Here is a 20,408-nt window from a genome sequence, read left to right as displayed (position 1 = left end):
TTCACTGGATTTATTAGTCACACTACTATCCTGATCATTTTATTAATATGACTTTCCCTGGAGGGCTTGAGCATACAATTTTGGCCCTAAATGCCCCTTAAACGTTACGTAATCCATTTAAATCAGGTGTGCATATACTGTTTAATAATATAGGTGTGTCAGTACAGTTTATAGAGAAAAGCCTCAGGGCAGTAATGAGCTTTTTATGAGTGTGACAGCATCATACTGACTTGACAGTGTGTGTGTGTGTGTGTGTGTGTGTCTGTCTGTCTGTCTGTCTGTCTGTCTGTCTGTCTGTGTGTGTGTGTGTGTGTGTGTTTGTGTGCGTGCGTGCGTGCGTGCGTGCGTGCGTGCGTGTGCGTGTGTGCGTGTGTGTGCGTGTGCGTGTGCGTGTTAGGGAGCGGCCTACTGTTCCCTCTTCCATATCACTCCTCAGACCTTTACGAGATCATGCCTCATCCTTTTCTGCCAAAACGATCGAGGCTGAGAGGAGAGCGGCAGTAAAGACCCATGTTTTTAAATCAAACTATCATTCTGGTATACGAGCTTGTGGGCTCAGCTTAACGGCCGCTGACATTAGATCACGCTCCCTTTAGTGGTAGAGAATGTGTGCGTTAGCTATAACACGGCCGCATCTTGCCCTGGCAAACACGTGCCGCGGCAGCTTCAGCTTGTGCATAGGCCGCCATCTGCTTTGAATTGTGAACAGTGTAGAGAGGGCCTTGGTTCGGTGGAAAGCTCTGGTCTCATCTGGATCTCATACGTGATAAGAGGAAACTGAGCCGTCCTGTAAAGCGCCTGAGGGGCCTGGTGCTATGGAAATGGTCCATGAAGGAGGGCAGGGGTTCACTCACAGCACACTGACGTATATGCCTGGTATGTTACTGTTCTATACATTAAACAACGGGGGAATTCCTCTCCAACCTCAGCGTCTGTGGCATTGCAAATATCGGCAAGCTGCAATGTCACCTTGTATTACTTCTCTTTGTATGTGCACTATTGGTTTCCCCATCAACAAAGAGCTTACCACATGGAAAAAAACTAAAATCACTTCCACAACAGAGCCATTGCAATGCCAAATTAATTTGCTGTCTCCTCTATACAATAGATGTGCGGTGTAATTGCCGGCCAGCATAAACACTCTTCCATTTCGAGAAGAAGTTATCTACAGTTACAGCCAACTCATTTTCTCTTTCTTAATGGTCATTGCTTTGGAATGGAACAAATACGCATCATGGAACCAGGACGGCGGCCATTGCACGGCCTCATCAGCTGGATGTGCTATTCATCAGTCCGAAAAAAAGTTAATCTCCATTAGTCAGCATTACCCGACTAGCCTCCGCCGAGCCCATAGATTAATGGCCCATAGACACAGCCCCATTCACAGCCATTACCAGAGGCAGCTCACCCAGGGACCGCGGCTGAACACCTCATTCGGTGGCTGGCAGTGTGCCACGCAGACCGATTGGCTGCTTTTTTTTTTTTTTGGTGGGGCTGCCAGGCTACCTGTCACACCCTATCACAGGCGACATCTTTCTGACATTCATTCAGACTTTGTGGAATTGCTCGGTATGTGATTGTTTCATACAATTTAGTGGAGAAAAAATGAAACTTTCTGTACAGTGTATAAACTCCTCATGCGGATGGATGGGCAGTGCAAGAGGTCACAGTCATTTTTTTTCTTAGAGGCTCCACTTTATCAGCTCGTGACGGGCCTTACTCCATCGCCGACCCTGCCTCTGCTGCCGCTGCTCCCTGGACGGAGGAGGAAAACATTCCAGACAGGTCAAAGGACAAACGAACCCGCTTCCTGCCATTCAGGATGATGGGATTGGAGGAGTGTGAAGGGGAAGGGGGGGACGGGGGGGACGGGGGAGTCTAAGGCGTGACAGAGGAGAGACGTTGTTTAGATATCTGGCACGACCGGGACCATGTCCGTGTCTTTCACTTCTCTCCGCCCATCCTGCCCTGCCTACCCTCTTCTGTTTACTTGTTTGGGGGGGAAATGTGCGGGGGTGAGCTGAAGGGGCTTGGGTATCATGAGTGTCCGAGACTTGAGTATCAAGAACTGAATCGTGTTCTCCCAGCAGCATCAATCACTGCCTCTGTTTTCTCGTCGGAACGGCTGTACTTTGTCGAACAACCGCGCCTTAGTTGACTGCGATGCTGGTTTTGTAAGAAAGTAGAACAAAAACCAAAGAGACAGCAAGCTCAAAAACTGCAAAGGCAACAGTACCTTGGATGTTTGTTGTGCAGTATAGGGTGCCAGTCACTGATGAAAGCCTCTGACCAATCAGTGGTCTGCAGTCTTTCACGTCACCGTTTAGATACTGGGTGCCTTGAACCTCGACAGAGTAGGGACCATAAATGTAGGTACCAGGTACCAGGGACGCTTTCCATAGTGGAAAACCAAAAAAGGCAAATAGTGTAGAGTAGAATAGAGCCGGTACCATGTAGTTGAAAAGCACCATAAGTCCTCCTCCCTGGTGTCTGTTTCTCACAGGGCCTCCCGGTGCCATCCAATCCCTGGTGAGCTGCTGCGGATGGAGGTGATTTACTGGTGGCCCCTGTGTTTGTTTTCCCTTTGCCTGCTGTTGGTTCTGCTAAGCACCCTGCTTAGGTACTTAGGTGCAGAGGGGTGGCTTTGGGTGTGTGTGTGTGTGTGTGTGTGTGTGTGTGTGTGTGTGTGTGTGTGTGTGTGTGTGTGTGTGTGTGTGTGTGTGTGTGGGTTTCACTGAGCGAGCCCTCAGGTATATATGTGATTATTTGCACTAAACTTAAGCATTCCTGAAAGGTATTCATGTCTTATTGAAATAGCCTGTTCTAGTAGAGGATCCATGGAGCGTGTCCAATTTGATTTAGCTGACAAAGCTGGCTCACACACTCCAACAGTAGACCTAAGGCCAAGCCTGTGAATCAGCCGCGGAGCGCCAGCGGTCGGTCAGAAGTGCTAATGTCATCATTTGACACATGCCGCCCTAAAAAGGCTTCCTGAGCAGGTGGCGAGGGCTTGGCCTCCATCAGAGGGAACATACACACACACACACACACACACACACACACACACACACACACACACACACACACACACACACACACACACACACACACCCACACACACAAGATGTACTCCCCTGTAAGGGGGGTATAGAAAAACAACGAGGACGCAGTATTGTTAGTTGAAGTCCAAAGTTGTAATGGCCGAGGAGACGGCGAGCACGCTATTCCCCTACAGGCTGAACGAGGTAAACTAAACTAATTGAACCCAGAGCATCTACAGATAAAACTCTAAATAACGTGAAATAAAGAAACACTGCAACAACTAATCTAATTTAGCATTTATGAAAAGTGTTGTAGTAAATAGATAAATAATGGATCCTAAGCTAAACATGGGATTACACAAAAACATATTTCACTGGCATCCCATTATACGTGAAAAGGGCGAAGCAATGGATAACAGATAACGATAGAGTGCTAAGTCCGTTTTTGTATTTAAAAGCATTCCAGAAAAATACATCTTTATAACCATTACACAAGCATAAGTATGAAAGTACACACTCCTTCATTTGCACACAGATATAAACAAAGCCGCCGCTGTCATTACCTAGTGTTCATCTAATTTGCCGCGTAGCCAGAGGGGAGGGGCTGTGAGGTCACGCTGCTTTCTCGGGGCGGCCATTACTCGCTCAGTTAAGCCCGGCTCTGCGTGGTGTGGATGGGGAAGGCGGTGGATACACTTGTCACTGAGACAGGCTAATTAGAAGCAGCCGTCCAGCACCTGACCCACACCACCCCTCCATGGACCAGAGAGAGAGAGGCAGAGCATAGACACACCTGTTCCGAGTAGATGCCTCATTAAGGAAAGTTCTCATATAAGGATCTCCTGTCTGGTTCAATTTGGTCGAAATCTGATTAATAGACTTACCGCGTTTGGTACCACTTTTTAACAGATTTAAAAACATGTTATTAGTTATATCTTATGTATGTATGAATGTTTATACGTTATCTAATGCTTTATAAAAAAGTAGTAAAACATGAAACTTTTGGTACGACAAGCTGAACAACTTTCCCAGTTTGTAGCTGTTGCATTCATTTAATAACTTATCTGGAAGTGACAAACCTATGACTCCTTTGACCCGCTCTTATTATTATTATTATTTTTTTTAAGATATTTTTGTTGGCATTTGTATGCTTTATGGATAGTGTAGAGAGTAGAGACAGAGTTGAAATGGGGCAGAGAGGGGAGTGACATACAGAGAACGATCGCGGGCTGGAATCGAACCCAGGTCTGCTGCTGGCCGAGGCCCATGGGGAGGACACCCTACCAACTGAGCTAAGGGCGCCCCCGAACCGCTCTTATTAACTAACTGCAAATTATTGTGAAGTGAGTATGTCATCGAGAAAAGGTCATAAGCGGAAACAATTAAGCTGTTTGTCAATTGTCAGAAAGTTATTCAGCAGCTGTTTTGTTCAGTGAATCGTTTCAGTCAAGTCAAGTTGCATCAATATGAAGATTTCTCTTTTTATCATTGCACTGAATATCATTGTATTTTACTTTAGTAGCAGCACAGACTAAACTTTGGTGTAAAACTGCCATTGAGAGTAGAGCAGACTGCTGTGAGTGTCGGACAAAAGCGACCACGTTCTGAACACAAAGCTCTTTGCTCAGAAAAAGCAGCGAGGCAGCAGACTCCACTCTGTTTTGCATCACAGCATTGTTATTTTTTTGTTTTTTTTAGCCTGAACCTTTGCGAGCTGTGATCCCCTGACGGCAGACACTACCATTATATGGGGCACGGGCGGTCAAACTAGCGGCCGCCGTAGCGCCGCACTCCCAGGACTGCCCATTACTGATGCATGAGTCTTCTTTAAAGGAGCACTTTGAGATAACGCCAAACATGAAAAACTTTCCCCCCTGCTCGCTGGAGCGCACTCCATACAGAGGCAGTGATGCATGCTGGGGCAAACTCCTCTCTGTGTTTTGGGCTCGGCTGGATGAGACACAGGAAGTCAGAGCGGGCTCAGTCTAAACGCTGCAGCGGGCGCTTAAGTGACAACAGTCAGACATACATTCCTGTGTTGAGAGGAATGCAAACATGGAAACACACTTCTTATGCTGATGCAAAATGTGAGAAGAAAAATGTGTAAATAAACGTGCACTCATTTTCCCCTCCTCCCTCCTCCTTCCTTCTTCACCCTCTTAGAATCACATGCATGAAGAACAAAAGAAAACAAACTCCTCACTCTGCGACTTCATGGGGACATTCAAGGTCACACCGTCTCCACAGTCCCCTTGCTTCACATCGTCACTAGTCTCGTCTAAGGAGAGGAAGCGCCAAACAGGTCACAAGTCATGTCAGGTCAAGTCAAATGAGTTTGTATTTATATAGCTCAATATCACAAATAGACATTTGCCTCAGTGGGCTTCACAGTCCGTACGCAATATTACCTCAGACCCTTAGCCCGAGTCAGGTCAACTGTATTGTCAATTTCTGCATTATGTACCGAACATACAGGGGAATCGAAAACATGTTTTTTTTTACGACCCACGGGGCAAAAAGTGCAAAGGATAAAAAGAAAAGAAATATATGCAATAAATGAATTATAAGTAGTGCAAAACATGTGGCAAAACCTAATGCTATAGAAACTTGAGAAATTGTGCAATGTGCAATATACGGTAAGTGTGCAGACTAGGTATAGATAGATAGATGTAAAAAGCACTGATTTAAAATGTACAAGCTAACCTGTCAGTTTGTTTGCGATTTACACATGATGTCACACGCTGAGGTTAAAGGGTCAGGGGCTTCACACAGGGGAAAATTGCAGGCGGACTCCAGGTTAATATGGTAAAAGCCAAAGAGAAGGACAACTTAATAGCACTGTCATCCTGCGAGAGGGGGGTGGGGGGGCTATAGGGGACACTCTGTCTGCCCCCTCTCTGCTCTCTCTCTTTCCCCCACAGACGCTGCTCCGCTTGATGGGATGTGACATTTATTAAAGTCCAGCCTTCAGGTCAATAGTTGATGGAAGGAAAAGACAGTCAGAGGAAGTGGTGGGGGGAGTGGAAGGGAGGAAGAAGAAGAACAAAAACGGAGATAGAGAGACCGCTTCAAGCTGATAATAATGAAATAATGTGGAAGAAGAAAGAAAGAGAGAGAGAGAGAGAGAGAGAGAGAGAGAGAGAGAGAGAGAGAGAGAGAAAGACATCAGCGGCTAATTCTCAGCTATAAAAAGCTCCGGGCTGGTGGAGCTAGAGGTGTGTTTAAGCCTCTTTGAGTTATTGATGAGGCTGTCAGGGACGTTCTTCTTCATCAGGTTGTGGGAGGAACGGGTGGGCTGGGTGTGTAGAGGGAGGGAGGGAGCGAGGGATGAAAGAGGGAGTGGTGAGGTGAGAGGACAGGTTTACTTCGAGGTCTGCTGAGCCTAAAAAGTGGAAAGAGAAAAGAAAAAGAAGAGGATAGAGGACAGAGAAGCCAGACTCAAAGATGGAGGGAGAGGAGCAGTGGCGTGCACAGAGTCTCTAAGGAGTAGGGGTGAAAAATGAAAAAAAGGTAGTGGCTTACATGCTAGTATGGAGCCACTATGGTAGACACATACAATCTTATTTTATGCTCTAAGGTCACATCACAGGGGCACTTGAGCAGCTCAAATGGCACTCTATTTTGACCTTAGGGCAAAAAGGGAGTGTAGACGTGTCCCATTAAGGAACCACTTTAGATGGAAAAAAAAGTTTCTCGTAGTTTGCCTACTAGCAACTATCATGCTACCATACCACTACTATGAAGTAAAAAGAAGAAGGTTCATTTTTGCGCTGGGGGCACACCAGAGCAGCACCTGAGCCTTAAAATGCCCCTTGTATGACCGAAGGGCAAGGTCGGGAAGGCACATTAGCGTTTTAGTTTTGAATTAAGATTTTAGAGAGGGCACTTTGTTACCAACAAAAAAGCCCCGGGATAATTGCACCCTCTGCACCCCCCTTCATGCCACTGGTGAGGAGGGTTGGAATTAAAATGAGAAAATAACAATCCCGTTAAAGGATTTTTTTAGAAAATAAGGGAGATAAAAATTGATGTGGCTGCCTGCAACTGGTCGTATACTTTTAATGCGGCTCATTGGATTCTGTGCACCACTGGCATTTCAGCCATGTAATATGCTATGGATTTAGTTTATACATTTTTATGGGCAGACTCATTCATAAGCATCTCCACACAAGCTGCAAGTCGAGCTGAGAACTTGCATCCTTCTGTTTTTTTTGTCACTGCCTCCCGGAGGTTGTGTTTTAAAGCCAAGACGGAGTGAGCTCGTTCACCACAGAAAACTGAGTCATTCTTTCAGCCAGTTGGCGCGTCCATGGTGACCGAGAAGAGGGAAGGCAATCTGCCTGTCAGATTCAAACATGACCGTGATTATTTCTCCACGGCTCAATCCAATACTGCGGCCTTGGAACTGGGAAATACGTGACCTATTTAGGATTTTTATATGATTTTGTTTTAACCCCCACAGACATCCCTGCCCCCTCTAACCCCCCCCCCCCCCCCCCCCCCCTTCTTTAGCTTGATATATTTAGGTCACGAGGGACAACGATTTCCAGGCAGAGGCCAAGAGCTTACTGTCCACTTGTCCCGCGTATGTAATTGAAAACATACAAATGGATTAGCTGGAGAGAGTTCAATGCCAGTGAGTCTGTTGGGTTTGGAGTGGACGGTGGATTTCGGCCCCTCTTAATACCGCAGAGGGGAGGGGGAGGGGGAGGGAGAGGGAGGGGGGAGTGATGGTCAGATCCAGGGATTTAGTTTCTCGCGAGACCAGTAGCCTATTACAATCAGCATGCACGCAAAAGTAAAGCATGCAAACCCACAGGGGGGCAGAGGCAATCATGCAAGCTGCCACACACGCACACACACACACACACACACACACACACACAAAACTCATAACTTCCTCCCCCTAAAAGAGGATGTGGGATACGTATGGTTGTCACTTCTTTTACAGTAAATGTTCAACATTTCGTTGTCACAGACTCCCTGAGTGAACTTTAACCTTTGGTGTATTAGTGCACATACAGTTGTCTATAAGGGATATTACCGAAGTCATGGAGTATGTAGCTTCAAAAGTTAACGTACAGGTGTTCCTATCGAATTCTCAGCAAGAACTCAAATATCAATACATAGGACATACTTGTTGTTAATTTGGCCAGAGCTGGATTTTGGTTCAGGGCCTGGCTTTTTTTTGGACTTAGCAAATTGCGTTGTTCCCACATCTCAGGAGTTGAGCTTGTTGTCATAGTCCAAACTTTAAATAGTCTTTAAGGGTTCCAGATAAAGGCATTGGCTTCCTTTTCTTTTCGGAGCATCTCTCTCGTTCCCTGATGTAGCGCCGACCCGTCTCGTCCTGGCTGACACCTTGGGACCACACTTCCACAAGGTCAGACTTGTTCTAATGTGTTGCTCAGAGCGGCCACAGTTGGCTTGGAGATGGCTGTAAATGATCTGACAACATGACCTTCTCCTTGACTGATGACTGGCCTATAGGGAGCCATTACTATGAGCTACCGGCTAAAGCTGTCTGCAGGCGTTAACCTGTGGTTATAACATGGTCCGGACGCGTTTCTTGGATTTCCTTATAAAGAACGATGGCGGTAATGTGTCATTGAAGACGCCTGCCAATAGGGATAGTAAAACATGTCATTATAGGGATGAAAAAGTGAAGGTATAGATGATGAGGATGGATCAATGGAGAGATGGGAGGGCAGAAGATGAGAGGAGGGAGAGTAGAGGAATACAAATGAGACGAGAGCGAGCGTACTCGGCCAAGCAGCAGCAGACTCTTGCCAGTGAATCCGTGACCTAGATTTTTCTCTCTTGCCTCTCTCCCCCTAGATCCCTCTCCCTCATGAATGTTTGATTACCGCCTCCAACAATAGCAGTATTTACACCAAACGCTTTTTTTCCGAGTAACAATTCGGCTGCAGTGTAAGAGAGAGAAATAGAGGAGATGAAGAAAAAAATCCAGTCCATTCAAGGTGGAGGGAAAATGGCAGAGCGATTCATTTGAGAATTCTAACCACCGTGGAGATGCAACTTTCGAGTCTCTTGAGGACCAGACAGCGCCGATTGCTGCACTGCCCAGAAATGCACGCATGCACATGGCACAAACACACACACACAAACACACACACACAGTCACACACACACCGAACACACACAGAAATGAGCTTGTCTGACACGCAGCCAGAGAAAAGACAAAAAATAAATGCCCCTCCGCTCATGCATGCATGTTGCCAGCGCTGTTTGGAAATAAACCACAAGCAGATCAGACAGAGAGCGACAGGCCGGTGAATTGGAAGCAAATGTGAATTTTGAATGTACAACCTTAACCTTGGATCAGGCACCGTTCAACCATTCCCATCTCCCTTACCAAGGTGTGGCTGACTGCACTGGCCCTCCCTTCCCCTGCCATCCCCCTCTCCCTCCCCCCCAACCTCCCCCTGTGTATCCCAAAAACCATGGCCAGCCACATCGCAGTGCATCGCCATGGCCACTGGTTAAACCTCTGTCGGTGTTGCCATGGTAACCGTCCTGGGAAGTTAAGCCGCTCTGACTGCCGTGAGAGAGATAGAGTAGAGCCATAGACACCAGACAACAAAATGGCGGCAAGATTAAACAGACGATTCTAGGCTAAGCCACATTTGACAAAAGGATGCTGGGGAAGCACAAACACACATTATCCGTCTCTTTCTCTTTACCTCTCTCTCTCTCTACCTCTTTCTCTCCCTCTTTAGCTCGATCTCCTACTTTTTCACACATGCACATATGTGCCTGGATACGTAAACATGTAGCCTACACTGTAGGCACACACAGCAGCAGCAGCAGTAGTTAATCTCATTCCACTAACCAGAGAGAACTAGTTCAGGGTGGGTAATCTCCAAAAAGCCCAGTTTTTGGAAGCTGTGTGACATCCGGTTCCAATTCGAACAAGCCAGACAGCCATAGAGTCGGCCATTACAGCCCCATTTTTTTTATTTTTTTGGAAAGAGAAGGAATAGCGATGCTTTAAACAAACATCAACACAGTGTGACAGAAACGTGGCGAAATGGGCAAAATCAGAAGTGCAGAGGAGATGCTGAAGAATGCATGTTTACTCAGTGAGTTAAAAACATTTGCTACGTGTCAGGTTTACTCACTTGTCCTTCATTCATTATTAAAACACCCATTTCAGATCCAAATCCACATGTGGGACCATGTGAGGTGAAAAGAATAACTAATTATTTTAGAATGTGTCATTCCCCCTAACATGCCTGTTTTCCTCTCTGGCCATGGACTAGTGTTGCCCCTCCACCCTCTGGCTCTCTGGTGGAGGCCTATAGTCCCCCTCCATCACCATAGTCTGGCTTGCTCCATAGACCAAATCATTCTGTCTGCCCCCACTGCACCACCACAATTGCCACGGAAACCGTGTGTGTGTGTGTGTGTGTGTGTGTGTGTGTGTGTGTGTGTGTGTCTGTGTGTGGTACTGCCGGGGGATTGGTTGCAGGGGGCTGGATGCTTTCCAATCAAACCTGTTACTGGGGAGCCCCCCTCCATGAAAAGCAGGGTGAGAGAAAAAAGTGGGGAGGGGGGGGGGGGTGCAGTCCGTGTTATGGTGATGTTTGGACAGCGTGGTGCAGTATTGAGGCACGCAGGGCGAAATCGCGTTGCTGGTCTTCACACCGATTTTTTTAAGGACGACACGGTGACACTGCATATTTGTATTTCTGTTCTCAGACAAAATCAAAGTATAGGAGATTTTGTTTTGTTTTGCTTTGTGCTACCCATCATGCAGTATTTATCCGGGTGCAGAGACCGGCTGAATGCGTGTGGCCACATCAATACCAGACAGAATGACTGCATTGTATCACATAGATTGGAGCATTACGATTTAAATTGCTGCATTGAAATTTGGTTGAAATTGATATGAAGTGGTCCCAAGTTATACAACAAGTGTTGTATTTGAAGAATGTTGTGAATGGACCAAATTAGAGTGAGTCCTATTGTGTGTGTATTGTGTACGGTGGATTGTAATGTGTGTGCACTCGTTATTGCCTTGTCCTATTGTAAGGATAGTTCTAGGGGACCACAGGAAGAATAGATGGTGCAATGCAGGAGCTAATGAGGATCCTAAATAAACCCACAAACACATACAGATACCAAGAACAATGTTACCACCACAGCTCCAGTCACAGCATTACAACACATCTATGGCTCGCTGTCATTATGACCACAGCAGATCTATGTAGCCCTTCTCACAGCTCAACAGCTTTCTCTCACTGCCTCAAGTTGACAGTGGCAATGATCTCAGAGGCCAGCTGTGTGCTGCAGTGTCCAGTAGAATCCCATTCCTCTCTGTCCACAGCTGCCGGAGACACACAGAGCCGCGACAGAGTGACGAGTGCTCTCGGTAGGGCGCCATGCTTAACGGGGCCAAGCAAGAGGAGAACAAGAGCCAGCCCCTATACAAGCTGTGTTCAAGGGTGTGAGGGATTGAGGGGTTGTCTAGTGAGTCTGCACTTAGGAGTGGGAACCCTGCTGGCAAGAGTAATGCACTTGAACAGAGTCAGTGAGCGCACCGTGCTGATTTCTACAGGAGTGTAATTCATAACCGTAGACTGTAGGTAATGAGATTGTGGATTTCGTTAGTCAGTGTGAAACAATGTCATCTTAACCAATCAGTAGCGAGTTTAAGATGAGTTTTTATTTTATTTTACTGCAGACGAAACCACCATTCATGTATCGTGCTGTGTACTGAAGCATTTAGACTCACAGTGAAAGCAGATGTTTGGATGTATCTGCTGTTCCTCTTAACCACACACACACACACACACACATACACACACGCACGCACACACACACGCAGGCACGCACACACACACACACACACACACACACACACACACATGCACACAAACAAATTATGTGGCAACTTTTCCTGACACCATGCAGTTCTATCTTTTATTAACAACCTACAGAGCTCTTTTTGATAGGACAGCATTCTCAGTTCCTGGAATCGGGCTAAAACGGTCTGGCAGTTTATTTCGGGACAGTTCATTTTTCCAAAGTAGTTGGTAATTATCTGTGATTTCCGTCTTTTATCATACGATGTTACGAGCTTGTCATGGTCATAATCCGTACATCCTGTGTGACAATGCTGAACCCTGTCCCTTGGGCTTACCAATCTTAAGGCCCCACCAGAAGAAACTGTATGATCTTTGATTAACAGAGAGTCTTTGAAAGACTAAGAGGAACTGAGTGGCTCTGGTCTCACTTTGTCCCCCGTGAGGCCAATAACAAGGACTGTCGGTCTAAATCTATCGATGCCTGTCTCTTTTCCTCCGTGCATCCCTCTTTCCACTTAATCTGATCCACTTTTGCTGTCTATACCAGGAGTTCTGCAGTCATCCATCTCCGCCTCTCTCCGTTTTCTGCCTTTCGTCTTTCTTTCTTTCTTTCTCTCTATCTCACTCTCTCTCTCTCTCTTTCTTTCTCTCTCTCCCTCTCCTTCTCGTCCTCTCCTGCTACCTTCCGATACCATATCTCCTCCTAATCTACTCCTGAATTACAGCAAAAGCCAGTGTCCCAGAAGAGCGCTTTAGATTGCTTTTCAAAGGGGAACAGGGATAAGGAGAGAGACATTGAGAGAATGAGCTTTAGATAGGGGGATGGGAGGGAGGAGGGATGCCATTCGCAAACAAAAGATGTCTTAATGAGATGATTTATGTCGTTACAGAAGAACAAAATAAAAGACCTCATTGATCCATCCTGAAGTCGTCGGAGGAAAATGCAAAGCCATTATGAAAACGGCCCTGGAGAAAGATTTACGAGGAGAAAAAGAGAAAGCGAGAGACTGATACATGCAGGGATGTCGTAATTTATGTGCAACTTGTAAAGAAAAAAGCTTCTTGACAAAAGCTACCATTATCCAAATGATTGATGCATGACACATGACATGAGACCAAGTTCCCATCCGCGCGCCTTCTATAGCCAAAGGAGATGACGCAGGATAATTATTGCATTGTTGTTTCTTGGCATGTAGTCTGTGTTTGTTCAGTCATATCTAAACACACTAGGGCTCCATCTCTCCTCAGCTCTCTCTGACATTCAGGTAAAAACCATGTTGCCAGGAGCAACAGCATGGAGGACGGTTGGTGACGCTCTGATGTGTCTCTGTGGCACTTCAAGCTTGTTAGAATGAAGCACGTCTAATATTGACAACACTCACTTTGGCGGGAGGACTCTTCACTTAGCCCTGGTGCATTATGATCAAATCAACAAGCACTCCATTAATATGCATGGTAAAAAAGAAAGAGGAGCATGAAGTCCTTCCACAGAAAAATTAATGAGAAAAAATATAATGATGCAAGTTGACACATATATTCAAAGGGTTATTTTGAAAAATCACTTTATAGGTTTTGTAACTTAGTTGTATCCCAATTTGTATACTGTACTTCACTCACTTCTACACTAGTAGTTTTTGGTTACCCAAACCCATCATGAAACGTAATAGCTGCTATAAATCTGGCCATAGTTTTAAAAAAATTAAATAAAAAAACATCAGATGCACTTCCATTACATTCATACAGCTTAACCAATACTGACAAGGATGGTATGCTAAAATATGGTGTAGCAAATGCCTATTTCCACTTATTTCCACTTAGTAAAGTCCAGTGGTGCTAGTCAAAGTGCTTTGACTGACGCTAGTTAAAGGCATACAGTATAATGGCCACAGAGGAGCAGCAGAGAGAACAGCATGTCACTACCATTCCCCTGCAGCCCTGGGGTCAGGTGTCAAATGAGGCAGGACTTGTCATAGCAGGCCACCCGTGCATACAACTGCAGCTATCAATGGCACATTAACAAGCCCCAATTCTCTGGTTAGCCAGTTATTCTGTCACAACTACAATAAGTTAGACACAAGGGAAGTGGCAATATTGATCGGTGTCAATCAGAAAGGTCTGGCAGGAGAAGTGGCCGGGACGTTCCTCAGAGATATCCAATGTGTCACTCGTGTATTTTTCAGGTCAATATTTTTCATTAATTCATATTGCTGATCTGATCCCAGATCTGCTTCACCTCTGGCTTGAAGCTGTGTCATCCAGGGTGCATAGTGTCCAGTCGAACCATATGGCCCTTTGCTCTGGGCCAGGGAGTCAAGGAACACTAAATTAATTCTACGCACTGAAGGATTAAATCGCCTGGCAGTCTATCACACTAAAGCGGGGGGAAAATGTGTTGCTTTCTTGCAGTTTTCCAAGGCTCAGACAGCTGTGACTTTGCACTTCATCCACATGGATCCCTTAAATACAGTCAGAATATGTCAATTATATACATAAATACAGCCAAATGTACAGATGGTACTAGACAAAAAATGTATTTGATGAAAATATTGAACCTAATGATGAAAAGTGTGTATAGGCAACTGTGGTAAAGGAAAAAAACGGTTTGTTCTTGAACAAGCTCGGCCATTGTTTGGCATAAAAAAAACAACGTAAGGACTAACTACTGAGGTTACAGTTTCTGTCATGTCTGGTTGATTGATGATCCTAGATGTTTTTGATGTTGTTGAAAGAAAGTATCCCTGAGCATTTACATGCAAAACAAATGGGGCCTGCATGTCTGACTCCACTTGGAGGAGACACGACAAAAACCTGTTTGTGCAGCCTGGAGGGTGGACAACTGAACAACTGTATCCTCAGGCAGTGTGCACACTGAGAGTGATACCAGAAGTGCCTGTACACAAAAAGGGAGTATTGACAGGAGTAACAAATAAGCGGTCTCACTGTTGACTCATCAACCATTCACAGAGGCCTAGAGGTATAATAGTATAATGAATACTGCTTGAGATGTTCGTCATGTCATATTTACTTGGTTTAGATGTACAATAACAAACATCAGATGATGTTGTCCATGTAACATGTGTTTGAAGGCTGTATCATTGCAAAGCTGCAGAGGTAGAATGGGAAGAATTGTGAGCCAACATGAATATTGGACAATTCTACAAAACCTCAGAATATGTCAAATGCCAACATTTTCAAACTTCTAGCTTTCTACAGTATGTGCACACGGTGACTAAATTGCTGTTTGGTTAACGGTAGAACGATTAAGACAGATAAACGTACTTGAAGATTGGTCAGCGTGAGGCAACTACAACACTTCCAATGTTAATTGCTGGTCTGCAGTGAGATGCAAAATGTGGTCTCTCCGATTCCAGCCCAGCACTGTAAAATGATATCCATTTTGGATAGAATGCCAACGTTCAATGCCATTGCGTGAAGTAGTGTGCCCTCACAGTGAAAATGTATGGTTTGGAGCATGATAGTGACCAGACCTCGCATCCAGTCACAGACCTGGTACATCACTGGATGTACACCCCCATAACCATGGTCCTTCCCTAACCATAACCAAGTGTTTTAGTTGCCTAATGGCCTCTTTTGCACTGTGCAATTTAGGGTTGTCCGTGACCAAATTGGATAATTGTGAGACAAATCTTTGGTCATTATTTCTAAACGGTTTTCCTGGATCCCACTGTGAAACACCTCAACTGAAGGCCAAGTAGGAGCTATGGAGATCAAATACAGCCAGCGAAAACAGAGGAGGTTAAGCAAAAAAAGAAATTTGAGATAGAAAGAAAAGCTGGGAGAGCACATCTGACATGCCTCAAATGGATACTGTACAGTCAGACACAGATTGCGGCAAAGTTTTGTTTCTTACATACCCATTGTTGACGCACAGTCCCAAGGTGCCTTAACCCTAACAATGACTTAACCAAAATGTTCTTGCATTGTACACATTTCCTAACTTTACTCACACCAAAGTTGTCTTTAGCAGACATGAAAAAAGGACAGTTTTAAAAATGTTTGCACCAGACGAAAAAACACATTTTGCAGGATCATCCATTATCAACATTCCTGTCCTGCCATAAGATTGGAAAGTCTGACATGCTACACTAGTACACATACATCCACCAACTCCACCTCCAAACCATTACTCCCTGCATACTGAACATAGGCACACTAGACATAAATTGAAAGGCACAGAATTGTCCAATATATCCAGAGAATACAGCATGGTAGTTTCTCTGTCATTGCCCCGTTGACTTGCTTACGCTGAAGATCGCCAGATTTCTGTCATTCAATCAGGCCTAAACAGCTCTAGATTGTTTAACTTGTTTAATTGTGCAGTAAAAAAAAGGGTAGCGCCGAATGTCCATCGTGTGGATTTTGGGTCGTTTAAAAACCATAACACAGCTCCTGTGAATCCATCGTATCCCTACTTAGAAAATGATTTGCAGCTTGCGCCCTATATCAAAACCAGATCACAGAGGAAAGCTCTGCAGAAGGTGCAGATGGTATTTTTTCTTCTCTTCTGGCAGGCGGAACGGGACAGAAATTTAATAACCAATTCTTGAAAAGAGTTGGCCCCGCAGCGCGCCCACCGGCCAATCAACGTAATCCAAACCCAGTGGACGGCAATAACTGAGTGTTATTTGTTTTTCATTTCATCGTGTAATTACTCCCCCTGTCCCGAAAAGAAAGTCGGGGGCCAAGGCAGCAGGTGGGGCCTGGAGGAAAAGCAATGGATAGATAGATAGATAGATAGATAGATAGATAGATAGATAGATAGATAGATAGATAGATAGATAGATAGATAGATAGATAGATAGATAGATAGATAGATAGATAGATAGATAGATAGATAGATAGATAGATAGATAGATAGATAGATAGATAGATAGATAGATAGATAGATAGATAGATAGATAGATAGATAGATAGATAGATAGATAGATAGATAGATAGATAGATAGATAGATATCGGGAACTAAGGGAGTTGGGAGTGGACGATGGATGGATTGAAGGTGGGGTTAATCTGCACCGAGGGAGTCTTTCCTGTATACATTGGAGTGGACTCATTACTTACAGCCGGTAAAGTCATCCAAGTCACCTTCTGCACTCTCCGTGGACGTCCCCGCCCGCTCTTCTCAGCTGCGCACATGGGCCCGCCAGCCAAGAAAGGGAACAGTGGGTGTGGTGAGGAGCCTTTTGAGAATACAATAACACTAACAGTATGAGACACTTTGGCTGGAGTCTCCCTGACACATTATTATTCTTTCTGTTTCATCAAAACAGCCCCGAGGTAAAAATCCCTTTTAAGTAAACAGACTTGTGTCTGATGTGAGTGGATGTGCTCGGGGGGTCAGGCTGATCAACTGATTTCTACAAAGCAGAGAAAGAGAGATCGTGTATCCAGGGTTTTGCTTTCGGAGCCATGGATATGACAAGAGGAGATCACACACACACACTCTACAATTCTACTATGAAGCTCTCCAGAAGTGCATAACAAAAACTGGAGGTCATCTTCTGAGCTAATCAGTCGCACCATTCCAGTGATGAGATCATGGAGATCCCCCCCCCCCCCCCCCCTCAAGAAGAAGAATGCCAGGCTCGGTGAAAGGCTGTTGAAGGCTGAATGTGGGGATGGTGTGGTGTGTGTGTGTGTGGGCGAGGAAACACAGGTTCAAGAAGACACATGTGGACAGCTGGCTAATGTATGTATGTGCAGCTGATGTGATGTGTCTGTGGGGCCTGGCCTGTCTTCAAGCAGCTTGAGGGGTTCTCTCTCACCGTGGGGGGAATCCAGATAGCGAGAGATAAGTCCAGAGCCACATAAAACAGTGAGAACAGGTCTTTTCATTCCGATCGTCAACATATTGGTGGGGGAGGGGTGGGGGGGAGGGTTGAGATACAAAGGAGAAGGGAAGAAAACTGGAAAACCCCTGAAAGAATAAGCTGATGTAAAAGCCAAATGCTGATACATTTATCAGGTTCGTCATCGCGATAGTCATGGATGAGTGCAGGTGGGACCAGCGCAAGTGAAAACAGGGATGGACATAAATTGTATAGGGGTGTTGTAAAGCAGAACACATGGAAGTGATGGGGTTGGGTCTTTACGAGCATATCATTCCATCATTTTTGGTGTGTGTCTGTGAAAAAATGCAGCTTTTCTCAACATCCCACATTTGATCCTGTGACCCCCCACCCCACCCCTCCTCCACCCTTTGGAATGTAAAAACTTCCATATGTGTGTGTAGAGCATGTTAAAGGAGTGCACTTGCTGTACAAGCAACCACAATTCTCCAAAAGGGTGGACGTCCAACAAAACATCTGCGATGATTCACAATCCAAGTCTTCATTATGCATGCAGGGCTGTACACAGGGGGATGGATAGTTTGCAAGTGAGGAGATAGAGAAAGAGGGGTGCCGTAAAGGGGGGGGTGGGGGGAGAGAGAGAGAGAGTGCTGGAATGAAAATTGTCATGTCGACAAAAGTGAAATATCTGAGGCTTGGCCGGGGACCAGGGGTTCGGGGCGGGGAAGTTTATTGTGATACTCTGGAGCTACAGGGCTCCTTCTTACTTCTGGAGAGCCAAGCGGTCAGGGATGTGAGGCCTTGGCTATTACAGGGCTACAAGACTTTCACAAAAGAAGACTTTGATTCTTTAGACAGGGAGTGTTGTTGTGGTATAAAACATGGAATGTGAAGGGATAGTTGGCAGTGGGCACTGCTGCTTTGATGTTTTGTTAAGTCAATTGAAACCTTTTTGGTGAACAATGCAGCTTGATCTGATGACTGCTGTGAAGGGTACAAGAAAGTGTATGCAGTGGCCTGGAGCAACCAGGTCAGTGTGACCTGGGAAATTCCCTCTAATAACTGCTCGCCGAGACTACAATCAAAGAAAGCCAACTAAGTCTGAAAATCCATCTTCTTTCTTTGTTTTGGCCTTAGGTCAACACTAAGCCGGCTTTTTCAAAAGGGTCTCCACAGTGGATGACTGTTGTCGCTAACACTCTTTGTCGTCACTCATTTTAAGTAGATTTGCTCTGCTCACAAAAATAAAGGTAAGCAAGGCAAGGCAAGCAATGAGACAACTATTATTATTAAGTCATTTGGGTGCATAGTGTGTTAAGGACGTTGAAAATAATGAACTCAAATTCAAAGGAGTCATTCATTGTTCAATGTCATTGAGAAAAGTTTTGGATTGACTGCAGCAAACATAACTCCCATTAAGAAAGTACTAAAATCAGCCGCAACAAAAGTGTCAGTTTTGTCATTAATCTGTGTTTTTGGAGTCAGCATTCTTCGGAAGAACTGCACCATAAAGCACTTATCAACCGGCTTTAGTATTGAGTCTTGTGCTTGACTGGTGTGAATACAATTACCCTTCATTTGTTTTATCATTTATTAAACTCGCCAATGAAAGGCCCATTAATCCACAAGGCTGGATTGAAGAGTGTACCCCTCAAGGGAAAGAGGTGGAACACTCAGAATGGCATTTGTGAGTGATTGAGGGTTGGGTCCAAGTTTAGGTGCGTTGACATGTGTTTATGTGCGTTGGTGTGTGGGTTCGTGTGTGTGCATATGTATGTGTATGATGATTTAGAATGTGAGGGTTTTGTAGGGAGGAGAGTTCACACGCCCCTGGCTCCCATCACTCTTCGTTATTCTCCCTGACTTTATCTGCCTCCATGAAATCTCACCACTTTGAGGGGAGCATGAAGAAAATTCCAGCAACATCTGTGAAATACAACCTTAAAATATTACCCCTCATGTATACATCTGGAGCGCAGTGGTGCGTTCAACCCCCCCCCCCCCCCCCCCCCCACTCACCTAACCCTCTAATGCACAGAGAGAGCAACATGTACGTAGGCTATGACTGCATAGTCCATCTGGGATGAAATGTGGTTTCACTTAGAGCAGTGATTTTGGTAACCCAGGAGTATACTTCTGCAGCTGCCAGGGGGTTACTGGAAGGATTCTGCATAGCTCAAATAATTTGAAGAAATAGAAATGATAATTTGATTAGAAAATGTAGATCACTGCGCTTGCTAGTTAGCAAGCGGTTCGATGGTTAAAAAAAGGTATAGCTGAAGTATCGGATGAATGGTTAAAAAAGATTTAAAAAATAATGGATAAATGTAATTAATGGTAATAGAAGAATTGATGAAATAGGTAGCCAATAGTAATACATGTATGGTTATAATAGATAGGCTATGGTAATGCATCTCTTTCTATGCATTTCATTTACTTTGTTTAAATGTCCAGCTGCTACTCCAAGCTTTAGTAGTGTGAATGCAATGTGCACCACATCTACTGAAAGTTAAATGTAAGAAAGATAAGTTGTAACAATTTGCACTATTATATTATTTTTAGTTTAAATAATATTTCAGTTTCAAATTCATTTGAATAAACACGTTCGTAACATGACGGAAGTCAATAAGGGGTAGCTTTATAAATGAATGTTTGTGGGGCTATATCAGATGAAAAAAGGTTAAGAACCACTGATTTAAGGGGGCGCCCTTAGCTCAGTTGGTTGGGC

The sequence above is a fragment of the Ammodytes marinus genome (genome assembly GCF_949987685.1).
Source record: "Ammodytes marinus genome assembly, chromosome: 15".
Taxonomy (NCBI): domain Eukaryota; kingdom Metazoa; phylum Chordata; class Actinopteri; order Uranoscopiformes; family Ammodytidae; genus Ammodytes; species Ammodytes marinus.
The sequence above is the reverse complement of the archived record's forward strand: the minus strand, read 5'-3'. Positions refer to the sequence as shown.